Consider the following 25,994-nt stretch of genomic DNA (forward strand, 5'->3'; position numbering starts at 1 on the left):
GGAATATTCACCCTCTTTACATGAACTCATATGGCTTTTAATGCCCCCCCCCCCCCCCGCCCCATTGTAAGGCTTTGAAGGTAAGAGCTCATCTTTACAAACAGCAGCATTGATTGGACCTGCGATATTGCGCGACGCTCTGACGCGGATGGAGGCCTCGATAGAGAAGGATCTCGGGACACCACCCTCACAGACTATGGCAATATGGCCGCTTGCTCTATAACCAAATTCCAAAGTATGCCCTTGGAAAGCCAACTGCTCTCGCTTGGCCCCAATCGAACTGCTTATTGTTCATTATACAATAGAGTATTAGTACATGAATCTACAATCCATATAGTGTTCACTTAAACTAATTGAAAAGAAAAATACATTTGGAAGACAATCTGTTTCAATCGAGCATTTCGGAGCTGGTCCCTCTTGGGGGCTAATCCTTATATGGGGACTGGCATCTTCACCGCTCAGAGTTTCTGCTCGTTTTGAGAGAATTGAGAGAATTGTGAAGGTAAGAGAGACCTCCATTTAGAGCTGGTGCTTCACCAGGACTGGGAAAGCAGAGTTTGTTTCCATGGGAAGTCTATCGTACAGGGTTTAGCCCTGAAGAAGGACTGGGGCCGAAATGCATTGGTCAAACCAGAACTGTGTACTAACACTGCCTCGCTCGACGTCTAAAACAGATTGTGTTCCGAAAAGGATTTCTTTTTAAGTTGTTTGAGTGAACACTATATGTATTGAAGAGTCATGTGCGAATTAGCACTTGAATAATGGACAATATGCGGTTTAGTTAGTGCGGGGCGAGAGCAAATGGCGTTCCAGGGCATCCTTTGGAATGAGATTATAGAGAAGACCCCTGGCGCTTTACCATTGTGTTCAGATTAGCATTAAGGAAATACAGAAACTTGTAATTATAATAATTATAAGTATTGTTTGGTTAAAATAATAAAATGGTGCACAGCTGCCTTCCCTGTGTCTTGCTGTCCCTTTCTGCGTCCCAGTGAGAAGCGGAGGGGGCGCGCCAGGAGGTGGGGGGAGGGGGGATAGGGTGGGCACCACCATCTCCTGGGCTAGTCTGTGATATCCAGAATTAGATGTGCAGCTGCCCCCTCCAGAGTGATTGGAGCGCAGGCTGCAGCTGGGAGAAGGCCATGCCTGCGCGGACCCTCACAGGCGCCTCACAGGCTCTCGGGGGAGAGGTGAGAAGCGCTGCACGGATCAGCCGCAGCCCCGGGAGCTCATTATATCCCCCCTCCCCCTTCTCCCGCCTTTCGATATTGGATGGTGTCACCGCGACGAGCGAACAAGAAAGCGCCATTCTGCGGTGGCGGGACCCCCAGACTGACCCCATTCCCGGCCCCGCTTTAAAGAGTGTGGATCAAACAAGCCGGGGGGTGTTTTCCAAATCTCCAGAATCCACAAAGGGGGCTTTGAAAGGGGCGAACAATGAAAGACGGCATCGTTACACCACCCTTAAAGCCAATCCTTCAAGTATTTGTAAGGCCTCACACATCTGTCTCACACAGGCGTGCACTCACCCCACGCGTGTGCACACATGCTGACAGACACGCACACATGCATGTGCACACATGCAGACACTCACACATTCATGCACGCACACGATAACCTGAAGAATGGGGCGGCCGGACTGATGGGGAGGGTGTGAGAGGGGGAGAGGGGGAACACCTTGGCTGAAGAGTGAAGCAGGGATTTTAATCCACTCGGCAGATTTCACCGCACACCTTCCAAGCTTTACTCAGTACAAATAGTTTGGATTTCAAGGCCTAGAGTAATAACGTCTTGTAGAGTTTCCTTACAAAAAACACAAATTGCCTAATAAAGCCACATGACAACATGTAAATCCTTATAACATTTTAAGCTAAACTCATTGCGGCTTACATTTTCACATCCTGAATGCTAAACTATAAATCCCAGAATGCAAGAGAATGGCACCCCGAAAGTTCTAGTTAACCACACAGAACTTTCAGTGATTGAAGACATGTTGTGTTATAAACTCAGATAAATATGCAGCTTGTTTGTCACAAACCTCCAGCTCGTCATTATTCATGATTCCGAGAACGTTATTGTTATTTTTTGTGTTTTTTTTGCCATGGGTTAAGATACAAGACACAAAACAAATGAGAAACCTTCACGATACCATACAAAAATAGTGACCATTCAGTACATTTAAAATATAAAAAACGAAAAAAAGTGTACACGTCCTAATAAAACCAAAATACACTCCTTCAATGTTCCTGATTTTACATGGCATTGAGACAATGAGTTCAGCCAAAAAGGAAAGAGAAGATCCTCGTGGGACCTCACCAGCATAGGGCATTTGGGACTATAGGTGCGAGCGATGTCCCCGAGGGAACCTCATTCCACCTCTTTAGTGCTTCAGAAAGAAGTTCACATGAGGTACACATCAAGCTCTGTGATTGGCCGCCTATAGGGCTGCACCCCCAGCCTGTGTTAGCTCTCCCTTTCTTCCCTCAGGGCCTCACAGCCCATCCCCAAATGTTTCACACTTCCCATCACTCCCTCCTCCCCAGACAGTCTACTAGTCCCAATGCCCGGCACCCTCTTCCGGAACCTTTGATTGGTGACTTACCCGTGGGTGCATGTTCTCGCATGTTTCTATTTATGCGCCATTTTGTATGCCCGATGTAGCCCCCTGCCCCTGCGCTATGAGGTGAGGCCATCTGAACTGCACACTCACACATATCTCTCTATTTTATGTTTGCACTTTGCTGTGCTATGTCACCGCACTTGTACTGTAGCTAGTGCCTAGATGCCTCTGGGCTTTGTGAGCTGCTAGAAATGAAACAATACAAACCAAATGAAAGCATCATTGATATTTACATGAGAGAGAGAGAGAGAGAGAGAGAGAAGGAAGGAGAGAGAGAAAGAGAAGGAGAGAGAGAGAGAAGGAAGGAGAGAGAGAAAGAGAGGGAGAGAGAGAGAGAAAGAGAGAGAGAAAGAGAGAGAGAGAGAGAGAGAGAGAGAGAGAGAGAGAGAGAGAGATTGATTATCTGTGACCTGGGAAACGGGCAGTGCTTGAATGTCCGGCCTGTGCCGATTCTATATTTGCCTCGGGAGGAGAAAAAAAAGGGTCTAGGATGCATGTCTTCAGACTTTGAACAAAAGGCACGCTCTGTGGAAATTAAAAGAACTAGTGGTACGGCGTTCCAGTGATTTATATTACACTTCCATCTGTGAGTTCAGGACATTACTTCAAGACATTCATAATGTGAAAGAGTGCCCACTATGTCACCTGGCTATAGGCACACATGGGCACACATATATAAAGCCAGAGTGACTGCAACTTGTGACTGGAGACAACATGCACCCCTTAAAGCAGCCCCCACTCCAGGGAATAAGTGGCTAATAGATTTCTCACAAATGCAAAGAGCACAGACGAAAGTAGATACAATCCTTACAAGCCAAGCAGCCGCTGTACAGTATGCCAGCCTTTCCCAAGCCCAGTATGCCAGCCTTTCCCCAGCCTTACCCAAGCCCAGGGGGGTCAAGGCTGTGATGAGTTCACCTGTTGGGGCCAAGCAGCCGCTGTACAGTGCGCCAGCCTTTCCCAAGCCCAGGGGGGTCAAGGCTGTGATGAGTTCACCTTTTGGGGCCAAGCAGCCGCTGTAATGTGTGCCAGCCTTTCCCAAGCCCGGGGGGGGGGGGGTTAAGGCTGTGATGAGTTCACCTGTTGGGGCCAACCAGCCGCTGTAATGTGTGCCAGCCTTTCCCAAGCCCAGGGGGGTCAAGGCTGTGATGAGTTCACCTGTTGGGGCCAAGCAGCCAATGTACGGTGCGCCAGCCTGTCGAACGGGAAATCATGTCATGCCTCCTTTATTGTATATATTGGCCTAAGCCCAGTCGCTCTGCGAAGAAATCCGCGTTGCAAGGTTCTGACCTTAGATCAGTATTAGTCGCCATTTTAGATTCTCTCTCTAAAGTCACCCTGTGTTCTAAGATGGTGGACAGTGTCGTTTTGAATGTAACATGGCCGTCTTGACCTCTGAGTACAAGTTAATGTATAAACTGCCTGCAGGCCAAATGTTAGGGTCATGTACTGAGACCTTGTCCTTTGTTGACCTATGCATAGAGGATTACCTGTGCCACCGAAGCTAATCCATGAACATATATTGTGCACAATACTGTTTGAGCATCTTATGTGAACACTTGTTTTACTATATTGTATAAAGATATGTGCGAAAGCTCAACGTGAAATCCAAAGACACACTGATGCTATTTTAACTTGTTGGCGAATGTATTAAGGATAACCCCTAAATGTACAGATGCATAAATTAGAACGAACTCGGCACGAACCCTAGATCCGAGATTTATTTACTGTGCAAGTGGGCTGAACAGCAGATAATACACTGTATAAAAGGCACAGCTATTTTACTGCACAGCCCCACTCACTGAACACACCGAACAGGGCTGGTGTTCTCTGTGTTGTACTGAGGGCCTTATAGCTATCTGTTGCTTTGTCCTTTGAAACTGTTCAGTTGTAGAATAAAGATCTGTGTATCTTTTTGAACCCGCGTTTGGTGTATTTACATTTGGGGTACTCAGCCTTCGATATCTTCTTTTTGTTTTCACAGATGGCGCCCGAATAGGAACCCTCAAGATTGATGCCAGCTCGTTGAAGGTTGACGCGGCTATCGGACCGGGATCGGACGGTGTAAAAGGGGCCCCATTCCTGAATGAGAAGCGACACCTCAGCAGCGCTGCACGGCCCGATCCCTGGACGGTGAGCATGCAGTCTGAGTCGGCATCTTGACAAGGGTCCACTTATCGAGGTGGGCAGATTTGCTGAAATCACCAAACACGAGGTAAAATTTGTTAGAGAAAACTTTGAAATCCGATCGGACCTCCTTAGGCTTGATCAAGTGAGTCGTGACCCGATTCTTAAGTATCCTGATAATTTGTTTTGGTGCATTGCTTTCGCGAGTTCAATTACTGACCAGGTAACACCAGCATTCTGATATGCCTGGGAAATTGTCTACCTGCTTCAGGGCGTTATTCCGCAGCGATAAACAATCTTTGGAATTTAGCCTTCTGGCGCTACAGGAGGGGTTGCCGGCTTGTACTATGTACTGTAAGCATGGCATTGGTAGTATAATGTTTAATGATATTTGGCACAGACAAACTAGACATGCTTCCGAACTTCAGTGGCCAATCAATGGTAGTTTTGAAATTCCTCGTATTGAATACTTAGAATCCATTTTATTAAAGAAAAAGGCTAGACCTGCAGCATTTGATGTATTACAGAATTGGAAAAAAGAAGCTTTACAGCAGCTTAAGAGTAGAGAAAAACATATGTGCCGTCATAAGACAAATGCCGAAAAAGCGTTGTTATACGACCAAGATAAACAGTCTGAGTCAGCTAGGAATATGGATAGGGCTTTCTCACTTGATATCCAGAAAATCTATCCTTCTAAAGACTAATGTTTCCGATGAACTTATCGATAAATTGTTAAATGAACGAAGGCCTGGTGCCACTGCGCCACCTCCGTTTTTGTTCCTCTTCCTGCTGGTTTGACCCTTCCTACTGTTGTTCCTCCTACTGCTCCTCCTGCTGCTCCTATCGTTCCTCCTGCTGTTCCTCTTCCTCCAGTTGTTGGTCCTCCTTTCGTAGTTGCTCCTCAACCTGCTCCTCCACTTTTTCCCGTTGCACCGGTGTTAACTCCTCCGTTGAATTTGCCTACTCTCCCTCTTCCAAGTGGTCCTGCACCGCTTGTAGTAGATCAGGGAGCGGGATCGAGGGTTGTTACTCGCAATACTGTACCTCTAGAGAAGAAACGTGAGTTGATTGCATGGGCTAAGCATTGTATGGAGAAGGGTGATTGAGTTAATGTTTTTGCCACACTTTCTAATATGGACAATTTTCCTGAGAAAAATGTTTTTATTGAGGGATTAGGGATTCATTTGTGTGTAATGTGGGACAGATTAAATGATACAGATCTCCCACAATGGCTGAGGGATCTGAACACTTTAGCGTTCTCTAGAGACACTGGGAGAAAGTCCAAGAGCATGTTGAGAGGGTATTTGAGTATAGAAAGGAGTTGGAAAGGCTACAGAATGAAGATGGAAATAGTTTGGACATTATGTATGTGCAGAAACGATTCCTTCCTTGTCGTACATCGATATCTGAGGAAATGCAAATTTGCACGAAAGACGCGATTAGATGGATCTCAGACACGTCGATAACTCCTGTCGAAGTATATGACACATATAGTCAGTATACACCAGAATTTCAGACGAAAGTGATACAGGTAATGGTAGAATACCTACAGGATGAGTGCATAAAAAGAAAGATTTGTTGTCCAGTAGAGTTATTGAGTATTTACAAGAGAGCTTTTTCACTTGACACTTCTTCGGCTGCTTTAGTGCTCGATTTGGCTCTGTTGCTTAGTAAGCGTTCGGAGTTGCCTACTTCTCAGTTGCCTATGCGAGAGGTTCCTTCGACATTTGTCCCAAAAGTTGACATTCCGGCAAATCTTGCAACAGGTGCAGCTGCTCAGGATATTCCTGCACATTATGTGTCGCAGTTTGTTCACGTCCCGTTTTCAAGACAGGAAGTGAACACCATTAGGCAATCTATTCCCGACATTAGGAAAAATCTGACAGGGTTCTATAAAGAAATAGAGTCTGTCTTGCAATCCTCAGTATTCACTTTAAGTGATATTGATCTGTTATTTCACGTACTCCTGCCCGTAGATCTGTGGAAAGAGGTTAGAACTATAGACGATGTAGCAGGGTTAGGAGATACATGGGCTAACATAACTAGACTTGATGGAGAAAGGCCAGCCGGCGAAAGACCACCTCAGGTAATATTAACCTTACCTGAAAGAATCATTGCAAAATTAAAAACTATCATTTCCGAAAAGAGAATTATCTGGGACAAGCTTACGGCCTGTGTCCAAGGGAAGTCTGAGGGTGCTACCGAGTTCTTTAATCAGTTTGAACAGGTATTCTCGGATTTCAGTGGACAAGACTTTGGCACAAGGTCTGGGAAAAGATTATTCGTAGACAAATTTGTGCGTGGATTGCTGCCTGACATCCAGTTGCAAATTATGTCTTCTGAGAGCGCTTGGCAAGCGAAGTCTCAATCAGAAGTACTGCACATGGCTCAGTACTATGAGAATCGTGTCAATAATGAAAAGGAAAGCGTTGAAAAGAGAAAAGGCGATTAGAAGACAAAAGTATTATTACAGCAAATTGTTAGAGGCCCTAGAGGGGGTAATTCACAAATTAGAGGTCAGATTGTTCCATAAGGAAACGTGCTTTTGGGTCCTGTAAACATTAACCAGTGTGCCTATTGTAGGCAAGAGAGTCATTGGCCTGCACAATGCCCGGTCCTTCGACAAGAGGTCAAATAACACATTTGGGAATATGGGTAGATGACCCAGAGGTCGCCCGGGTGTAGGGGCCCTGGTAGAGGTAAGTTTACACAAGATTCACAGCAACCTTTTTCACAGGATAATCAGGCACCAAGTGTGGATACTAGAAACATATTCGATCATCCTTCTGCCGCTTACCTCCCTGAAGAACTTCCTTTCAATGACTGTTTCGTTAGGATTGCCCGAAGTAGGGTTTGGAACCAACGCCTATTCCCGGTAATCTGAAAGGTCCCTACGTTGAAATGATAGTGGGAAATAGGAAACATCTATTCGTGATAGATACAGGGGCACAGAAATGCTCCAATGATCATTCTTGGGTTCCAAACATTCCACTGTCAGGGCAAACTAACGTTTCTGTAGGGTTTTCTGGCACACCAGTTGTCTGTCCGGTTTCTTCGAAGGTACCTATTTCCTTGGGTCCATTTACGGACCATTGGCCATTCCGTTTGACTTCGAATTGTGGAGAGAATTTGCTGGGGATGAATCTGTTGAAGGAATTAAATGCGGTAATTCATTGTTCCTCTGATGGAATGTGCTTGACGATTTCTCCACAGCACCTTTCTGTCTCGCAATTCTTGACTAGACCTTTGCTGCCGGAATTTAGTGATGTTCCAGAGTGTTTGTGGGCAATTGACGACAATGATGTCAGTGTTTTGCAAATTGAGCCTGTTAAAATTGTCTTGAAACATGGAGTAAAGTTGCCACGTATTCCACAATATAAGATTTCAATCGAGGGTGAGCAAGCTTTGAAATGCATTATCTCCGATTTTGTGCATCGAGGGGTGATTGAGGAAATTGCAGGTAGTTTATGCAATAGTCCGATTTTGCCCGTGTACAAAAAAGGTGATAATGCAATTCCTTTTCGTTTCTTAATTGATTTACGTGCCATCAATAAGATCATCGCTCCACAATTTCCAATTGTGCCTGATGTGACGACGATATTGACCATGATCCCGGCTTCAGCTACTCACTTTAGTGTTGTGGATCTAAAGAATGCTTTCTTTAGTATTCCTATACACAAGGACAGTAGATACTTGTTCACGTTCACGTTAGGGAGATGCTCCTTCACATTTACCCGTGCACCGCAAGGTTACACAGAAAGTCCTAGCATCTATAGCAGGGCTTTGAAAGAGCAGCTCGATACCCTTGAGTTGCCCTCTACTTGTACACTGCTCCAGTATGTTGATGACTTGTTGTTAGCCGCTGACTCAGAGAGCGCTTGTAAGGAGGGCACTGTGTTGTTGCTTATTCACCTGGCTAAACATGGACACAAAGCTTTGCTTAAAAAAAGTCAATATTGATGTCAGGAGGTCGCCTATTTAGGCTATCTCCTGTCAAAGGAGGGAAGAAGATTGACGCTTGAACGGATAAAACTAATTTCTGGCATGTCTGTCCCAAATAAGCAGAATGAAGTTAGAGCCTTAATAGGTATGGCTACTTACTGTAGGCAGTGGATCCCCATCTTTTCGTTAACGATTAAGCCGATGTTGGCTCTGACGAAGAAGGGCATTTCTTCGCCGTTGCCGTGGAACATGGAGCACAAGCATGCATTTGATTTGCTCAGGACTGCATTGTGCTCGGCACCAGTTTTGGGCACACCAAATTATGAAAAAGCCTTTGTGTTGTTTGTGCATGAATATGATGGATGTGCTTTGGCTGTATTAACGCAGGAACATGGAGGGAAGAATAGGCCATGCGGTTACTTTTCTTCCGCCCTTGATTCTGTAGCATGCGCTTTGCCAAGATGTTTGCGAGCTGTCGCTGCTGCGTCTGTAATACAGAGTGAGGGAATGGTCCTAGGCCATGCTTTAACCCTGATGGTACCTCACTCTGTGGATGTTCTACTGAACAGAACTCAAACGCAACACCTCACTTCCGCACGGTTGACGAGATATGAATTGATCTTGTTTGCACCACACATTCAAATTAAGAGGTGTTGTGTTCTTAATCCAGCTGACCTCTTACCTTTCCCGCAAGGTACTGCTTGCAGTGATGAAGAGTCACACAATTGCCTTTACACTACCGAACAAGAGACAAAGGGTAGAATTGATTTAAAAGATACTCCTTTGGACAGTCCACAAGGGGAGCTGTTTTGCGATGGCTCCTGCTTCAAACTTCCGGATGGTACATCCACAGCTGCTTATGCAATCACTACATTGAGCACAATCGTGGAAACCAAGAGAATCATCCATAACTCTGCGCAGGCCGCAGAGATTATAGCATTGACCCGAGCTTGCAAACTTTCCGAAGGGCTTACCGTGAATATATACACTGACAGTCAGTATGCCTTTGGGGTTGTTCACAACTTTGGGAAACTTTGGTCAGAGAGAGGGTTCTTAACTTCACATGGTACAAAGATCCAGCCTGGCTCCCTGATAGTACGACTACTCTCAGCGCTTGCACTCCCTACTCAGTTAGCTGTCATAAAATGTGCAGCGCATCAAAAGATTGTAGATAATGTAGGGAACGCTTTCGCTGATCAGATAGCTAAACAGACTGCCACTGATCTCTCTTCAGACATGTATACTTAGAGGGAAGCCACAAAGGCCTGTACAATGAATGAGGGTGTTGATTCCGTAAGGGATATCCAAGCCGATGCCTCGTTAGAAGAATCAAAGAAATGGGCTGAGGGCTTGGGGAAACTCGATGATGATGGGTGTTGGGTGGACAGAGTTGGAGGGAAATGGCTACTTCCTGATTCATACACTATGATGATGGTTGTTATGACTCATGGTCCCACACATATATGTGCCCGCAAGATCACAAAGATGTTGGAAAAAGTATGGATAAACGATAAAATCTCTAAAGTAGCTGAACGCTTTGTTCAGGGTGTATTATCTGTTTGCAGCATAATGTGGGAAAGGGCACATCAACTCCTAGGGGAAGTTTTGGTCCACCTTCGGTCCCCTTCGAGGTTATACACTTTGATTTTATTGAAATGGAACGATGTAACAACCTGAAGTACGTGTTAGTTGTCATCTGTGCTTTTAGCAAATGGGTTGAGGCTTTTCCTGTTAAAGACGCTACAGCCATGACTACTGCAAAGAGTCATCTGGTCATCTGGTCGGACAATGGTCCACATTTTATCGCTGCTGTAATTCTGCAGATATGCGCGGGATTACAGATCGATAAACGGTTCCATTCGGCCAGACACGCTCAGAGTGCCGAACCAGTGGAAAGACACAGCAGCATCATCAAAAACAAGCTCGCTAACACATGTGCCGGCACCAAACTAAAATGGGTGGACGCCTGACCGATCGTGTTGTTACCGATGCATACAACCCCTCAAACTAAGACTGGGCTCTCTCCCTTTGAGGTGGTAATGGGGAGGCCTGCTAATATCTGGAACATTCCAAAATTTCGTTCCTTGAGAAATGTTGAAATTGTTCTTCTTTCAGATTACTGTAGGCAGTTGACTAAAAATGTGTATTTGATTTATCACCAGGTGCGAGAGGCTTTACCTGTACGATACGAGGGCCCCGGTCACAGCATACGACCTGGGGAGTGGCTCTTGTAAAGGCCTTCGAGCGATCATCTTGCCCTGCACCTCGTTGGCGGGGCCCCTTCCAGGTCCTACTGTTCACACAGACAGCGGTGCGAGTGTCAGGCTGGAAACATTGGATCCACACGACACAAACCAAGAAAATTCCACACCCAGTGCCATACGATACAGAAGAAGCAGAACCCCTCACCAGTACTGCAGCCAACGATCTCGAAGCAGTAACTGGTATCGAAAGTGTGTCGGGGATTCTCCCTGATCCTGTGAGGTCTGGGGAAACAGCCATTCCATCCCCACACTCTTCAACCATTTTGTTTCCAGAGGCGATCCCCAATTGTGCCTCTAACCTTACTTCCGTTCATTCGCCGCTTCCAATGGGAAGAGACGACACGTTGTTCATGGATCAATTAGTACCAGGGGTCGCACGGTACAATCTGCGTCCAAGGAAATAGACTTACGGCACGGTTCGGCTGTGCGCTCTGAGAAGAAGAACGTCATCAAGGGCTTGCTTTCTGGCCCAATTAATTGTTTGAAAAAGGGATTCTGTTGGCTAGGGTTTGTGGAAGGACTAGGAAGACGCTCGGCCTGGAGGTCGCCAGCTAAAAACATTGGTGTTTTTTCGTTTGAAGTCTACAATGCCTGCAACCGCTTCCGCTCGTAAGGAGAAGGAAAAAGACTGTGTGACCAGCTACGGGAATGAACATTTAACTGTGTGGGCCCCGAAAACGTACTGCTGCCTTGTGATAATGTTAATTGATTTTATAATAATCATTGTTTTATGCTTCTGGTATCTAGAAGAAGTACATCCGCTTGAGAATTTGTTGCCGACTGAAAATGTACCTACTGTTTCTACTCCTTTCGTGCATCTGCACACTCTATCTCCTAGGGACTCTCAGCATAGACAGAGCTATCATAACAATACACTATTACTCATCATGAATGCTACACATGCCATCTTTAATAAGTCCAACTGTTGAGTCTGCTCACATTTACCCCAACACAGGGATAAGGGGCTAGGTTTGTATATTCATCCTCTACCATTGACAACTGCATGTTATGCTTCTCTTAGAGCACTATTCTTTGGTCGCTGGAATGATAGCATCTCAGGGAACTTTGATGGGACTAATTTGATTCAGTTTGAAAAGTGTGTTCTGACTCCCTTGGGATGTTTGCTCTTCGCAAATAGGAGTAAGCCTAATGTTGCTTCCATTAGGCCTTCTGATAGACTGTCTCGTCCATTTCAATCCTTGATCTCTTTCAAAATGGCTCCTATAGGCAATAGGAATGCCACGCCTCCTTCCTACACTGTTAACCATAACCCCGATTCAGTTTCTTTCTGCATACAGAGGAATGGTACTCAGTCAATGGATGATTTTAAAGGTTGCACCAACGTTGCAAATTTGACTGGGGAAGACAGACCTTTGTATGTAGGCGAACCTGCCTACTTTGTTTGCGGTAATGTAGCATTTCTATGGTTACCCAGGGATTGGCAGGGGACTTGTTATTTAGGGATCCAGTTACCCGGGGTATTCATGGCCAGTACTGTAGAGGTTTCAAAGGCTCGTCCATGGTGGGACGAGGATGGTGACACTTCAGCGCAAATTCTGGACGATGTAGTGAAATCCTTTGTGCCATTTTGCGGACAAATAATGAACTCTGAAGATATCAGGAGACTAGCGAGAGTGCTGGAGAGAACCATCAACCGGACCACTGATATACTCTATAATATGACGTTAGAACACAAAGCAGTAAGGTTGGTAGCACTCCAGAACCGGATGGCATTAGATGTCATCCTGGCTGAACTTGGGGGGTATGTAAATTAGTGGGGCCTGCTTGCTGTGTCTTCGTGCCAGACTCCTCCCCAACTATTTTCAAAGCAATACAGAATGTGCATGTCTTAAGTTCAGAAGTGCATGTTCCTGAAGGGAACTGGGATTTTAGCGCCTGGTTCTGGAACTTCTTGCGATCTTGCGGTTGGAAGCTACTCTCGGTCTTGTTGATTGTCTTAGGAATTCTGCTGTTTCTTTGCTGCTGTATACAGTGTCTTCTGGTATATGTTCGATGTTAGGAGGATGTTGCGCACAAGCAATGGGTACGTTAGGACACAAGGTATATGCCCCAGATAAGAACTCTAATGAATATGTGCTGAAGGAAATTCTAGTCACCGATCTAATGGCAATTGATATCTCAGATGGTGATTCAGGGTGTATGGACATTGAGACGTGGAGTTATTCGTAGAGTGACTAGAAGTAGTTTAGCGATTGGCTTAGGCCAAAAGGAGGGTTGGTCGAACTGGAAATCATATCATGCCATCTTTATTGTATATATTGGCCTAAGCCCTGTCACTCTGCGAAGAAATCTGCGTTGCAAGGTCCTGACCTTAGATCAGTATTAGCTGCCATTTTAGATTCTCTCTCTAAAGTCACCCTGTGTTCTAAGGTGGTGGACAGTGTCGTTTTGAATGTAACATGGCCGTCTTGACCTCTGAGTACAAGTTAATGTATAAACTGCCTGCAGGCCAAATGTTAGGGTCATGCACTGAAATCTTGTCCTTCGTTGACCTATGTATAGAGGATTACCTGTGCCAACGAAGCTAAACCATGAACATATATTGTGCAAAATACTGTTTGAGCATCTTATGTGAACACTTGTTTTACTATATTGTATAAAGATATGTGCGAAGGCTCAACGTGAAATCCAAAGACACACGGTTGCTATTGTAACTTGTTGGCGAATGTATTTAGGATAACCCCTAAATGTATAGATGCATAAATTAGGAACGAACTCGGCACAAACCCTAGATCCGAGATTTATTAATGTGCAAGTGGCATGAACATCAGATAATACACTGTATAAAAGGCACAACTATTTTACTGTACAGCCCCACTCACTGAACACACCGAACAGGGCTGGTATTCGCTGTGTTGTGCTGAGGGCCTTATAGCTATCTGTTGCTTTGTCCTTTGAAACTGTTCAGTTGTAGAATAAAGATCTGTGTATCTTTTTGAACCCGCATTTGGTGTATTTCCTTTTGGGGTACTCAGCCTCGATATCTTCTTTTTGTTTTCACAAGCCTTTCCCAAGCCCCAGGGGGTCAAGGCGGTGATGAGTTCACCTGTTGGGGACAAGCAGCCGATGTACAGTGCACCAGCCTTTCGCTAGACCAGGGGGGTCAAGGCTGTGATGAGTTCACCTGTTGGTGCCAAGCAGCCGATGTACAGTGCGCCAGCTTTTCCCAAGCCCAGGGGGTCAAGGCTGTGATGAGTTCACCTGTCGGGGCCATGCAGCCGATATACAGAGCGCCAGATTTTCCCAAGCCCAGGGGGTCAAGGCTTTGATGAGTTCACCTGTTGGTGCCAAGCAGCTGCTGTAAAGTGCGCTAGCTTTTCCCAAGCCCAGGGGGTCAAGGCTGTGATGTCGTAGCCATGCAGCCGATATACAGAGCGCCAGCTTTTCCTAAAGCCAGGGGGTCAAGGCTGTGTTGAGTTCACCTGTTGGGGCCAAGCAGCCGATGTTAATGTTAAAGTATATTTGTACAGGGCACTATCACAAACCGGAGTGGTCCCCTGCTGCTCTGGCGAATCTGAAACAGTGAGGGGGGTGGTAGGTTAGGCGTGTTAGTAGGGAAACGTTTAGAGAAGCGCAAGGGAGCTGTGAAGTGCTGTTGACAGCTTTGGTTCAGTTAACACTGTTTGCTGAGCATATTGGTGTGTTTTCGTTTCTGAGTCGGTCGTGTGCTGTGCTTTTGGGGTCTGCGTGGTGTGGTTGTTGTTGCGGTGTGGTGAAGTGCATGCAGGTTGCTGCGGCTTTAAGATGTGTGGCTGTGTTCAGTTAGAGCGTAAGAGGTGTGTGAGGAGTGGAGAGGATTTTAGTAGTTTTTGGGGTTGGTTAGTATTCTGGTTAGGAGAGATGCTTATTCCTATTGCACCTCCTTCGTGATTTAGAGAAGGTTGTTTCCTTTCAGTGATTAAGTTTCAGCGTGACAAGGCTGTCTCGTCTCTCAGGTATTATGCTGTTAGCTACTTTCATGTTTCCATCTCTGTAATCGACCAGCCCTTTTATCCCTGTTTGTCTTTGGTGTAACCTGGTTTTGGATTGATTTTCTTGCGAGCTGCGGCTGTGTCCTACGTCTATTCTGAGTGATAGAGGTTGTTGGTAGTGTTGGGCATGTATATGCTATTTTATGTCCTCATGGGGTTGTCGCTTGTGTTCTATTCCACCTAGCGTTGTCTCTCTTGTTCTTGTATGAGTTTCCCTTAGTGTGTCCTGGGTGTTGTTTGTGCTATAATATATTCTGTCACTCTGTCCTTTGTGTTTCCTGTTTGATTGTTTAGTTTTTTTAATTTGGTTCTGAGGTGTTGAAGAGCCAGGATGTACAGTGCGCCAGCCTTTCCCAAGCCCAGGGGGGTCAAGGCTGTGATGAGTTCGCCTGTTGGGGCCAAGCAGCCGCTGTACAGTGCGCCAGCTTTTCCCAAGCCCAGGGGGGGTCAAGGCTGTGATGAGTTCACCTGTTGGGGACAAGCAGCCGCTGTACAGTGCGCCAGCCTTTCCCAAGCCCAGGAGGTTGAAGGCTGTGATGAGTTCACCTGTTGGGGCCAAGCAGCCGCTGTACAGTGCGCCAGCCTTTCCCAAGCCCAGACGGGGGGGGGGGGGGGGGGGAGGCGGGGGTCAAGGCTGTGATGAGTTCACCTGTTGGGGCCAGCGCAAACAATTATATGTCATAATGGAACCGCTGTGGTTGAACAGGGTTGTGGCATTGTGGAGATCAGGTTCCCGAAGGGATACGGGCTCACAATAATGCCACGCTACTGCTCACGCAACAAATTACACGTGTGCGCACAACAGCACGCCACGAATATCGGCAGTTATAAGGCCGTGGTCTGAGCTGGCTTATCGCACACCTGGCACATTTTACCTCGTCTAAGATTGGGTCCATGCAATGCGGGCATGGGACGATGCTCTGGGGTTATTCTTTACTATGCCTGTACCATGACATGAACATGTGCACCGCATGTCCTGATCACTGCGGTAAGGATTTGTGTGTCAAGATAATGACTCAATACCACATACCCCTGTGATGACATGACAAACCCCTTTCATGTCACGACAGACCCCTGTCATGACAGAACTCTGTCATGAATTCACAGGCCCCTGTCATATCATGAAAGACACCTGTCATGGTGTCATCTGGTGAATTTAAGTTCATGAAGAAAAATGGAGTGCCATCAATGAAGCCAGTCAGTGTGCCTGCATCTGATGCAGAACGTGCCCTGGAAAGGAGGGGTTAGAAGACATTTTCACTCAAATACAGGTATTGATTTATTTGCATTTTTCTCACACAGAATTGTAGCAGAAAAAACTCACAATCATGCCGAAGTTGTAAAACAGCTGCACACAAGGTAGACAAGACTCCCAAAATTCGCATGCACAGGTTGTTTGCTGTGAATGCACCTCTACACACTGATCACACATGGTGCAATCACAACAGCAAGTGTGAGCATGCTTTATTATTCAGTAGAATTCGCCATGTACACCCCTTCAGCTGGCCTAGAAAACCCTCCCTGGGGGCCGGCATGCCACCAGAAGCCACAACACCGCCACCTGGGGGGCGGCATGCCACCAGAAGCCACAACACCACTGCCTGGGGGGTGGGGGACAGCATGCCACCAGAAGCCATAACACTGCCACCTGGAGTTGAAGGCAGCATGGCACTGGAACCCACAACACTGCCACCTGGGGGGGGGGGCTGCGGCATGCCACCAGAAGCCACAACACTGCCACCTGGGGGGGGGCGGCATGCTACCGGAAGCCACAACACTGCCGCCTGGGGGGGCATGCCACCAGAAGCCACAACACCACCAGGCCGGAAGCAAAGAACTGCAAGAGGGAACACACCGGAACCAGCCCGTTCCCTGATATCCACCCTGCCTCTGCAAGAAGCGACCAATGAGGATAAAGCTGCCCCCCTACATCCCACACTCCACGATGGACCTGAAGAACCTCCTCTTCAAAGAACATCTCGCCAATTGCTGATTCTTCTACTCAACCCTGCTTCTCCACTTCTGGAGGCCGTCTCCATCCCCTGTTCCCCCAAAACATCCCAGAACCTCACTTGCCTCTGCACCCTTCACTCCTGAAAGGACCTGGAGACCCCACTCTGGACAATAACCCCTGTTAATCTCTCTCTGGAAATCCCCTCCTTCACCATCTCACACAAAGCGTCCTAGCCCCTCAGCTTCCCTTCAGCCCACTTTTTTTGTTTACATCTTTTTATTCAGTTTAGCATGGCAGTCACAAAGCAATTACAACATAGCTCCTGAACAGCATTGTAGTATTTGCAAGGCATTAATAACAACATAACTGAATAACTACCAGCTCAAGGGAATCACACGAAAGACCTTCATGGCAAGATAATAATGCCTAAGGACCATCAGGGCCATGGCTCATGAACGGCAGGTTGTACCTTCTCCCCCTCCTCCGCCTCCTCTCCAATAGGTTGCACAGAGCTCTTGTACCCAGAACATGATATGATATATTTTATTTGTATCGCGCTCGTACACAAGTGAACAGCATCCTTACATCATGGTAAATGCCTAACGGTGGTCTGTCGTCTGGTGAGAGAAACATCCAGTGAACTCATACATTCCAAGCCGACACATTCTCGCTTGCATCCCTCATCCCCTTTATCATTGCCTGCTTCATGGAATTTTTGCATGGTTCAAAATGACTTTGCACTGCTGAAAAGTGGCTTTGTGCTGCTGACACAATCCCTGATTCATGGAACTGTCAATGGTTATGTTTGCAGTGCAAAGTCAATGCAAAGTCATTTTGTACTGCAAAAATAACCACTTGCACTGACTTTGCACTGCATAAATACCCTTTGCATAGTACCATTAGTCTGGATTTGTGTCGGCAGTGCAAAGTCGCTTTTCAGCAGTACAAAGTCACTTTGAACCATGCAAAAATTCCATGAATTGCAACGGAAAGTGTTGAGGTGATTGTAGAGTATCTACAAGATGAGTTTATGAAGAGAAAGGTTTGTTGTCCCGCAGATTTGATGGTCATTTATAAAAGACCATTTTCACCTGAAACTGGTTTGACTACTTTGTTTTGTCACTAGATATAACTTTGTTGCTTAATAAATGTTCAGAATTGCCTGCTTACAATTGCCAATGAGGGAGGTTCCCCCGACATTTGTTCCGAAAGTAGAAATTCCAGCTAATGCCGCAAAGGCGCAGCAGCCACTACTATTGAAGCACAATATGTCTCACAGTTTGTGCATGTCCCATTTTCGAGACAGGAGGCGAATACCATTAGACAAACAATTCCAGATATTAGGAAGAATCCAACAGGATTTTATAAAGAAATAGAATCTGTCTGGCATTCATCAGTTTTCATGCTGGGTGATATAGACTTGTTGTTACTTGTGACTCTACCTGCTGATTTATGGAAACAGGTTAGAACTGTAGATAATCAGGCAGGGATGGCTGATACATGGGTTAACTTGCTACGGATAGATGGAGAAAGGAAGGCTGGTGAGAAACCGCCATGGGTGATATTGACACTGCCAGACAGAATAGTAACTAAATAGAAAACTCCAGAAAGAAGAATATTTTGGGACAAACTTACAGCTTGCATCCAAGAGAAATCTGAAGCTGCTGCTGAATTTTTTAATCGATTTGAACAAGTGTTTTCAGATTTCAGTGGTCAAGACTTAAGCACAGAGTCAGGGAAAAGGCTGTTTCTAGACAACTTTGTGCGCGGTTTGTTGCCTTAAATCCAATCACAAATTATGACTTCCGAGAGCGCTTGGCAAGCGAAATCACAGTCTGAAGTATTACACATGGCTCAGTAATATGAGAATAGGGTCAATGCTGAAAAAGAGAAGATAGAAAAGAAGAAGCGAGACTTGAAGACAAAAGTATTGTTGCAGCAAATAGTAAGAGGAACCAGAGGTGGGAATACATAGTTTAGAGGTCAATTTGCACCACAGAGTAATGCGCAACTGGGTCCTGTACACATGAACCAATGTGCCTGCTGTAGACAGGAAGGCCATTGGTGAGCACAATGCCCGGTCCTGCAGCAAAGATCGAATAGAACATATGGTGTCATGGGTTGACGATCCAGGGGCTGTCCTGGGATAGGGGGTCCTGGTAGAAGTCAGTTCACTGAGAAACAACAGTCATCCTCATAGGATATTCAGCAACATGGTATCAATAGGGGGAACATTATTGATAATCCTTCGACTGTATATTTTTCTGAGGATCTAGCATTTGATGACAAACTCTTCCGTTAGGACAGCCCGAAGCAGAGTCTGGAACCAGTACCTATTCCCGTCTATCAGAAAGGGCCCTACGTAGAAATGAAGGTGGGGAATAGGAAGCATCTACTTTTGATAGATACAGGAGCACAGAAATGTTCCATAGATCATTCACGGGTTCCGGACATTCCACTGTCAGGGCTGAACAACATTTCTGTAGGGTTTTCTGGTATGCCAGTGGTTAGTCCAGTCTCTCAGCCGGTACTGATTGCACTGGGGCCATTTACTGATTCATGTCCATTTCTTTTGATGACAAATTGTGGCAAAAATGTAATTGTGGCAAAAATGTGTTGGGGTTAAATTTGTTGAAAGAATTGAATGCTGTAATTTATTGTTCTCCGGATGCAGCGCATTTAACGATTTCGCCCCAACAAAATTCTGTTCCACAGTTTTTGTCTAGACCTTTACCATCTGAATTAGAAAAAGTTCTGACATGTTTATGGGCAGTTAAAGACAATGATGTTGGCATTTTACAAATTGGACCAGTTAAAATTGTGTTGAAAGCAGGTGTTAAACTACCACGTATTCCGCAATATAGGATTTCTGTTGAAGGTGCGCAGGCTTTGAAGAGTATTGTCTCTGATCTTGTACACATTGGAGTGATTGAGGATATTGCAGGGGGTGTGTGTAATAGTCCGATTTTGCCTGTGTATGAAAAAGGGGATAATGTGATTCCTTTTCATTTTATTATTGACTTGCGCGCCATCAACAAGGTTGTTGCCCCACAGTTTCTGATTGTACCTGATGTGACTACAATATTGACAATGATTCCAGCTTCAGCTACTCATTTTAGTGTTGTGGATTTAAAGAACACCTTCTTCAGTATTCCTGCACATGCTGACAGTAGATATGTGTTTGCGTTCACCCTAGGGGGACGCTCGTTAAATTTACTCATGTGCCACAAGGGTACACGGAGAGTCCAAGCCTCTATAGTAGAGCATTGAAGGAACAGCTTGAGACACTTGAGTTACCTTCTACTTGCACATGGTTACAGTATGTAGACAACTGAAAAGGAGGTGTGCACCTCGATTACACAACTTACTTTTAGCTACTGATTCTGAAGTTGCTCGCAAGGAGGGCACCGTGTTGCTGCTTCCTCATCTAGCAGAACATGGGCATAAGGCTTCACTAGAAAACTTTCTATATTGTCAACAGGAGGTCACCTATTTAGGCAACCTCCTGTCGAAGGAGGGAAGAAGACTGACACCTGAAAGGATACAAAGCATCTGTAGCATGTCTGTCCCAAATACACAGAAAGAGGTCCTAGCCTTGATAGGTATGGCTTCATACTGTAGACAGTGGATCCCAAACTTTTCATTAATGATAAAACCAATGTTGGCATTGACAAAGAAGGGCATTTATTTTCCTTTACCGTGGAACATGGACTGCCAGAAAGCTTTTGATCTGCTCAAGGCTGCATTGTGTTTAGTGCCAGTTTTGGGCACACCAAATGATGAAAAGGCCTTTGTGTTGTATGTGCATGAATTTGAAGGATGTGCTTTGGCTATGTTAACGCAGGAGCATGGGGGAAAGAATCGACTGTGCGGTTATTTTTCCTCCAAGGTTGACCCTGTTGAATGCGCTTTACCGAGATGTTTGAGAGCTGTTGCTGCTGCCACTGCATCTGTAAAACAGAGTGAGGGTATGGTGCTAGGTCACCTCTTAACTATGATGGTACCTCACTCTGTAGACGTTCTATTAAACAGAACGCAAATGTAACATCTCACATCAGCACGATTAACAAGATACAAGCTGATTCTATTTGCACCCCATATTCAAATTAAGAGATGTTGCTCATTAAATCTGTTCGAACTATTGCCTCTTCCGCAAGAAATAGCTTGCAGTGACAAGACATGACATGACTGCCTCTATACCACAGAGCAAGAAACTAAAGGCATAATTGATTTAAATGAAACACCCTTAAACAAACCTGCTTCAAACTTCCAGATGGTACATCAACTGCTGCTTATGCAATCACCACTTTAAGCATGATAGGGGAAACCAAAATAATTCTGCAAACTTCTGCGCAGGACGCAGAGATATTGCGTTGACCAGAGCTTGTGAACTTTCTGAAGAGCTTAGTGTGAACATATATACGGACAGCCAGTATGCCTTTGGGGTGGTTCACAACTTTGGTCGACTATGGGCAGAGGGAGGTTTCTTGACCTCACATGGAACTAAAATACAACATGGCACCTTGATTGTTCAGCTACTTTCAGCACTTTTGCTTCCTACACAGTTAGCAATAATTAGGTGCCAGACACCAGAAAATAACAGATGATGTGGGAAAAGGAAACGCTTGTGCTGACTGAATAGCCAAACAAACTGCCATTGATTTTCATTCAAAGATGTATGTGTTGGACCCTACAAAAGGGGTCACTAACCCTTGTGTGATAGACGAAGGAATTGATTGCATAAAAGAAATTCAAGCTGATGCTACTCCAGATGAAATTAAACAGTGGACTGAGGGTCCAGTAAGTTTAGACGATGGGGGCTGTTGGGTAGACACTGAAAAACTAAAATGGATGCTGCCCAATGCTTATGTTACTGCTATGGTGACAATGGCTCATGGTCCAACTCACATATGTGCCAAAAAGATTTGCAAAACGTTAGAACCTGTCTGGGTTAATGTAAATATTCCAAAAACTGCTGAACGTCTTGTCCAAAATTGCATGGTATGCGTACAGCATAATATTGGTAAAGGAACTTCGACAACAAGGAGTAGTTTTGGTCCCCTCTCCTTGCCTTTTCAAGTCATACATTTTGACTTCATCGAAATGGAGCGTTGTCAGAATTGTAAATATGTTCTGGTAGTCATCTGTGCCTTTAGTAAATGGGTCGAAGCTTTTCCTCTAAGAGATGCCACAGCAATGTCAACGACGAAAGACATGCTTAAGGAACATTTTCCGAGGTTTGGTTTGCTGAGGGTCATTTGGTCTGATAATGGCCCACATTTTATCGCTGCTGTCATCCTGCAAGTATGCGCGGGATTACAGATCGATAAACGGTTCTATTTGGCCAGGCATGCTACGAGTGCCCGACTTGTAGAACGCCATAATGGCATACTGAAAAATAAGATCACCAAGATTTGTGCAAATAGCCATTTGAAATGGCCAGACACCTTACCAATAGCCCTACTGTCGATGCAGACAACTGCAAAGAGAAGGATCTCTCCCTATGAAATCAGAATGGGAAGACCAGCCAACTTGTGGAAGATCCCAAAACCCAAATTACTGAAAGATCTTGAAAATGTACTTCTTTCTGACTATTGCGACCAGTTAACTCAGAACTTGTATTTGATTCATCAGCAGGTGTGAGAAGCCCTCCCAGTGAAATATGAGGGTCCAGGTCATAGAGTTCGACATGGTGACTGGGTGCTTGTGAAAGCATTCGAAAGAGCTTCCTGTCTCGCACCACGCTGGAGAGGATCACATCAAATCATCCTGGCTACACAGACTGCCATCCAAGTGACCGGCAAGAAGAACTGGATCCACGCGATACATAAAAAGAAGATTCCTTTTCTTCTGGCCTATGACGGAGGCGAGGAGAAGGGAACAGGTGACCCTGATGCTCACAACAATCCTGTTCTAACCGACACCAAAGGTGTCCCAGTAATCCTTCCTGTGCCTGTGGGGCCTAGGAAGATTGTTTCTTCTTCTTCAAGTTCTTTTTCACCATCGAGCAATCTTGCTTCTGCTCCCCCATTGTCCTCATTGCCTTCAGGGAAGGACGACACTCTGTTTGCAGATCACATCGTACCTGGAGTCTTCGGGTACGATCTGAGACCAAGAAATTAGACTTACAGTACAGCATCAGCTGTAACTACAAGAAGATCATCGTTGAATCAGTCCCCTGTCATTCCTCTGATGCATCAAATAGGAGGAAGGGACCGACAAAAGCCACTTGGCCGGAAGCCACCGACGGATGAGTTAGAAAAACAGAGAGGCTTCTAAACGGACTCTGAGAAAACAATACCTATTCCTAAACTCGTTTGTGCTGAAAAAGATATTGGTCACTTGTGTAATGATGAATCTGCCCATTGAAGGTCATGGCCCCTGAGGACCTACTGTTTTCTGGTCATAGTAGTAACTTTCTTAATAATTGTGTTTACACTTGGGTTTTGGTATCTGGACAGAGTGCATCCACTTGATATTCTGCTACCCACTGAAAAAATCCCCACTGTGTCTCCACCCTTCACGCATCTGCACACTCTTCCTCCTCGCGACTTCCAACATAGACAGGGTTACCATAATAACATTCTCTTAATGGTTATGGACACTGCCCATGCGATTCTGAATAAAACAAATTGCTGATTGTGTTCACACCTGCCACAACATGGGGAAAAGGGACTGCAGTGGTATATTCATCCTCTTCATTTAACCACTGCCTGCTATGCCTCACTTAGAGAACTATTCTTTGATCTTTGGAACAATAGTATTACTGGGAATTTTGATAGAACTAATCTAAATGAATTTGAAAAACGAGTCTTAACACCTTTCGGCTGTTCCCTCTTTGCGACTAGGAGCAAACTCAATGTTGCTTCTATTAGGCCTTCTGATAGACTTTCTAGACCTTTTCAATCATTGATCTCCTTCAAAATGGCTCCTGTAGGCAACCGGGATGCCATGCCTCCTTCTTATACTATTAATCATAGTCCCGATTGTGTTCCTTTCTTCATACAAAGAGAAGGTTCTCAGCCAATGGGTACATTTGAGGGTTGTACTAGTATTGCAAATCTAACTAGTGAGGACAGACCTTTGTATGTAGGAGACCCTGTGTATTTTGTTTGTGGCAATGAGGCATACCATTGGTTACCCAGAGATTGGCAGGGTATTTGTTGCTTAGGTATATTATTGCCAGGAGTATATGTTGCTACCACCTTTGAAATCTCTAAAGCTCTTCCAAGGCGCGATGAGAATGGTGATACACCATCACAAGTCTTGGGTGACATAGCAAAATCCTTTGTGCCATTTTGGGTCAAATAATGAATTCTAAGGATATCGTAAGGCTAGCCATGGTACTGGAAAAGACCATCAATAGGGCCACTGATATTTTGTAAAACATGACGCTAGAGCAAAAGACAATTAGGTTAGTAGCCCTTCAAAATAGAGTGGTGTTAGACATCATTCTAGCTGAGCGTGGTGGGGTATGCAAAATGGTAGGATCCGCATGCTGTGTTTTTGCACCCGACTCCTCCCCTACTATATTCAAGGCAATCCAAAGTTTACATATCTTGAGTACTGAAGTACATGTCCCAGAGGGGAACTGGACTCTTAGTACTTGGCTCTGGGATTTGTTGCGATCATGGGTTGGAAAATCTTTGCATTCCTTATGATAATCCTTGGTATTTTCCTGTTCTGTTGTTGTTGTGTACAATGTCTTCCTGCAATATGTTCCATGATAGGAGGATGGTGTGCACAAACAATGGGTACACTAGGACCTAGGATATATGTGCCTGAGAAAGCTACTAATGCCTTAGTAATGCAGGATATTACCATAAAAGAGCTAACGGCGATGGATGTTTTTGAAGAATGTGATTCAGGATGTACAGATATTGATGCATGGTTTTTGAATACTACAAATGTTTGAGTGATGCTCTTGGTTTAGGCCAAAAGGAGGCTTTGTTAAACCATATTCGCATACTACCATCTGGTTATGAACATTGGCCTAAGCACATACGCATTGTATAGAAAACCACATCTAAAATTCCTGGAATAGAATTGACTAAAGCCGCCATTTTCGAAATGTCTGCCCTTTTGATTCTAACCCCTGCTTTCTGTCCTGAAATGGTTAACTGTGTTTTCAGCTGCCAGTGAGTAGAGTGAACTTTGAGCCTATGTCAACATTAAGGCTGCTGAGAGCAGACTGTTTGTTCAGTGCAAAGAGAACTTGTAATCAAGATGAACTGCCATTCAAAGTGTTATCTGTGTCTACAAGCCTCATTTTCATTCAAACAATGGAACGCAATGCAAAGAAACTAAAGCTGTGTGCTTTGTGAGAAACCCTTTGTGCTCATCTCTTGGAACTAGACTTAACCTAAAGCTCAAGTACATGGAAGAGTCTACATGGCCAAGAAAAGCAAAGTTTGTCATCATTGTATTTCATGTGTGAAGGATTGTGTCTTAAACCTGGAAACAACAATGTTGTATTTGTTATGTGAACTGGGCATGAACTGTAGCAACTATGTAACTTGAAGAAGGTCTGGACAATGTAACCGGGCTTGGGGAGGAAAGTATAAATACTGTGAGTTTTGTAATGTCTAGTACTCTCTCCCCTCACGGTGTCTGCTGGTACACACTGCAAGGCGCTTGAGAGCCAGATAGCTATCTGCTTTCATATTTGTATCAGTACAGAATAAAAGTTAGACTTACAACTTTGACTTCGTGACGGGCTAATTTCATCTTTGGTGGTACTAAGCCTCGATATTCCTTGCTGATCTTTCAATAATTGACCGTATCAAAGTCAGAGGAAAGAGCGAGAAGCACGAGAACGGAAGGAGAGTTTGAATCGAGAATAGCGAGCAAGGCTTCACGGGTGTTCAGAAGAGCAGTTTCCATACCTCTGGCAGCTCCGAAGCCCAACTGGTAGTTATGGAGACAACCAACAGATTCGGTATGGTGGATAAGCTGGGAGATGGACAGCTTCTCCAAGAGTTTGCCCAGGAAGTGGGTGATGGAGATAGGGTGGTAGTTTGCCAGATAGGAAGAGTCAGCCGAAGGCTTTTTGAGGAGAGGGTGCACAAGGGAGTGCTTGATGCGTGAGGGAAAGG

At 45.2% G+C, this 25,994-nt stretch overlaps 1 long non-coding RNA gene across 1 annotated transcript in view; it reads left to right on the top strand.

Moving 5' to 3' along the window:
- The window catches only part of LOC138487625 (uncharacterized), a 136,053-nt gene extending 110,449 nt beyond the window's left edge, over nt 1–25,604 (top strand). The window contains exon 2 of the long non-coding RNA XR_011274517.1: nt 22,534–25,604. This is a non-coding gene — a long non-coding RNA (uncharacterized lncRNA). The remainder of the gene's footprint in view (nt 1–22,533) is intronic.
- Nucleotides 25,605–25,994: the final 390 nt, after the last annotated feature.

This window comes from Ambystoma mexicanum, chromosome 9 (assembly GCF_040938575.1).
Source record: "Ambystoma mexicanum isolate Mex_15411 chromosome 9, UKY_AmexF1_1, whole genome shotgun sequence".
In the NCBI taxonomy this organism is placed as follows: Eukaryota; Metazoa; Chordata; class Amphibia; order Caudata; family Ambystomatidae; genus Ambystoma; species Ambystoma mexicanum.